The sequence below is a fragment of the Colobus angolensis genome, unplaced genomic scaffold (assembly GCF_000951035.1).
Source record: "Colobus angolensis palliatus isolate OR3802 unplaced genomic scaffold, Cang.pa_1.0 Scaffold181, whole genome shotgun sequence".
Taxonomy (NCBI): Eukaryota; Metazoa; Chordata; class Mammalia; order Primates; family Cercopithecidae; genus Colobus; species Colobus angolensis.
In genome coordinates, this window is record NW_012114944.1 from 213,767 (window position 1) to 217,537 (window position 3,771).

The window sequence follows — 3,771 nt, forward strand, 5'->3', positions numbered from 1 at the left end:
AAGGGGCGGTGGGGGGCAGTGCAAAATTGTACCCAGGAGGGAACCATTGGTCTAACCCAGGAGAAGCTTTCCCCATTACACAACCATGGGTCTCAAGGTATTTCCTGTGCAATCCAATTCCCCTCTTCCCATTCCTTCACACAGCACAGGAGGGTGTTCCTGGTTGCTCAGTGCAAGCCAACACCCTCTGAGTGCCCCACCCTGAACTTCCACCCCAGCTTATCTCCTGTTCCTCCTAGTGCACCTGTCACCCACTCCAGAAAATGAAGAAAAGCAAACATTACATTCAGTGCCACAGACCAGATTCAAGCAGATGCTGTGGTTGCAGAGGCCAAGGAAAATGATTTCTGTTAGGGAAGCCACACTGCCCATTCCCACAAGATAAATCTATGCACACAGAAGTTTCTGTCCATGAATAACATCCTGTGGGCATGAATGATGCGTGGGATTTGGTCTCCTTGACAGCTGCCTCCGTGGAAGCCTCTGTCATGAAAAATTGCTGAGTACACTCATTTAATTGAAATGAACTGTAGAGCTGGGAAGACTCTGCACTCTGAGATCAGAGCTAGTAGAACTACCCCTGCCTGGGTGATGGATATTCTCTCAAGCTGGAGCAAGTCTCTTCGCCTCCCTAGGCCTCAGTTTCCCCATGTGCTCCATGAGAAGGCTGAACAATTGCTTCCCAGGGCATCCCAGCTCTGAGGGTTGTCATGGACTCTCCAGCGCTGACCTCTGCAAGCCGGGAGCAGTCCTTGGTGAAGGTGGCTGCCCACACTGATGAATGTGAGGTGTGTGTGTGTGTGCGCGTGTGTCTGTGTGTGTCTGTGTGACGGGGAGATCTGAATTCCTGGTTGTCCATCAAGAAACATTCAACAGTTAGTCGAGCTATGCCAGGTTTTGGAAGGGATTCAGAATGAAAGCAAACAAAGAGGTCTGGTACCTGCAGCCCCATAAGAGGAAGGAGAGAAGCGGGGAGGTGGGAGGCAGCCAGGGAGAGCAACGGGAAGAGGGGAAGCTTTGGGCTTGGTGGCCCCTTCCTGCAGGCATGGAGCCTCGGTTTGTCCCAGGGACCTGGCTTGGCTCGTGGTCTTGTCTCTACCTGTTCTGGAGCCAGCAGGCAGATGAGAAGCAGGAAGCAATGTGGTGCTGTAGAAAGAGCCCCATGCACTGTCAGGCAGCCTTTCTGGAGGGGAATTTGCCTAGAAAAAGGAAAAATTCAAAAAACCTGCCTACCCTTCACCTCAGCAATTCTCCCTCAAGGAAATGTTTTAAAGAATCAGTGAGGAAATGTTTTAAAGAATCAGTGAGCTTGCAGGCCAAGATCTCTCAATAAAGGTATTTATCACAGCAGTATTTGTGAATGAAAATAGGAAACAATACAGCTCTCCACCAATAAATGCTTAAGTAAATCATGCTTTTCACATAATGGAATATTAGACAGACCTTATAGTCCTATTGGTAATTTTCTCCATGCTAATATTACTATAGCATAATGATAAATTAAAAGGACAAGGTCAAACTTGCACATGCTATTATGATCTCAATTAGGCAAACAGTCATGTGGATAGAAAGTGACTGGAGGCCGGGCACAGTGGTTCACGCTTGTAATCCCAGCACTTTGGGAGGCCGAGGCAGGCGGATCACTTGATGTCTGGATTTCAAGACCAGCCTGGTTAACATGGTGAAACCCTGTCTCTACTAAAAATGCAAAAAAAGTTAGCAGGGCATGGTGGCGTGTGCCTGTCTTCCCAGCTACTTGGGAGGCTGAGGTGGGAGAATCATTTGAACCCGGGAGGCGGAGGTCGCAGTGAGCCGAGATTGCGCCTTTGCACTCCAGCCTGGGTGACAGAGAGAGACCCCATCTCAAAAAAAAAAAAAAAAAAAAAGTTACTGGAAAGAAAAGATAGCAAAATCCACAGGGGACAGGGCATTCCTCGGTGTCTCTTCAGTACTTCCCAAATTTTCTCTGAATACCATGGTACGAGTTATTTTGTATTCAGAAAAAATCTCAGCATTTCTCAGAGGAGGGTGAGAGAAACGGAGAACGCTAGCTGCAGAGTGGGCTTAGAGACAGGGCTGGGTGCCGGCCTACCTGCCTCTCGGCCCCTGACCCTGAGGGAGTCCACTTTTCCTCTGAGCCTCCCTTCCTCACCTGTGGAGTGGGATGGAAGCCCTGCCAGCCTCCCTTGGGGCTTGTGTGGGGACAGAGCAGCAAGGACAGGGAGGGGACTTGGTTCATGGGGTCCCTGGAGGGCACTGGGAGCCCAGCAGCTCCTCTCTGCGCCAGCAGCAGCTGTTTAGGACCAGTGGCAGCTGGGAGGTTTCTGGGAGCAGAGGCGGGCGAGGAGGAAAGCGCATCTGAGGGAAACGTCCTGCAAGAGGCACGACCCCATCTCTGCCACGGCCCAGCTCAGCACTCCCCATCTGCTTCCTGTGCGATGGCCGCTTCTGAGTCTTCTGATCCCACACGCAATTCTCAGTTCCTCCCTGAGCCCCTGGCCAGACACTGTGCCAGAGAAAGACCCCCGACCCTCCCCTGCCTTACCTGGGAGACCCTCTTTCTTCTTTTTCCTCCTAAATCGTGTGGGGACTTTAGCCTCTGGTGGTGTGTCTCTCACTTCATTTCTTTCAGCTGTGCTGGTGTCCCAGCTCCAGACTCTTCATGAAGAGGATCTGGCATCCTGGCCTGAGGCCCAGAAATCCCGAAGGTTGGTTTTCCCCAGCAGCAGAAGGAATTCTCAAGCCGCACTGTGGACTCCAAGGGGCCCCTGACACCTTAGTTACTCCAGGGCCCTGCTAATCCCACAAGTAATTTAAAGTTTGGAGTGCCACATGTGCACAGGGCACAGGTCGATGCATACCTGGGTGCTCCAGGGACCACACCCCATCCCAATTAGAGGTGATGACAGGGGCCCAGACTACAGGACATGGAGAGGAGACCTCAAAAATGCTGACTCCCCCATGAGCTTTCCCTCAGGTGTCAGAGGAGCAAAGACGGTGCTCGCTTCAGGGAAGAGCACCTTGTCCCCAAGTTGAAGTCCTAGAGATCCAGAATGGTTGACAAGACAGATGCCTTCCAACGGCAGCAGCAGCAGCGCAAGCTCCATCTATGGAGCGTCACCATGTGCCGGGCACACGACAAACACCGTACATATATGGTATGCATGTGACGCATGTGTGTTGAGCGCCTACTTTCAGTCGGCCCAGAAGATTCGTATTATCCCCGATGTTTTCATTTGAGGGACAGCCTTCAAAAAGTTAAGCAATTTACCAGTGATCACTCCTGAGTAGCAGAGCTGGGATTTCAGTCTGGATACACCTGATTCTATTTTTCCTCACTTGTAGTCATCATCATCATCACCACGACTGTCATTATTAGTAGGTATTACTTGACTTGGAACAAAAGTCCCCCCTCCCCATGATAGGCCCCAATGTGTGATACAGAAGTGTATATATTAAAAATTAAGCCTCACTCTCCGATTACCCAGTCATTCTGTCTTGTAGCAAGCAATATTAGCAATTTCTTGTGTGACTTTTTTCCCTAGAGATATTCTATACTAATAAATATTTTTGAGACAAACTAAGCAGAAATATACTTTGTTTTACTATCTTGCTTTTCTAATTTAAAAATATACATTGGAGAGTTTTCCTGAAAAAAAATTTGCTGCCCCATTCTTTTTTTTTTTTTTTTTTAATTATACTTTAAGTTCTAGGGTACATGTGCATAACGTGCAGGTTTTTTCCCTAGAGATATTCTATACTAATAAATAT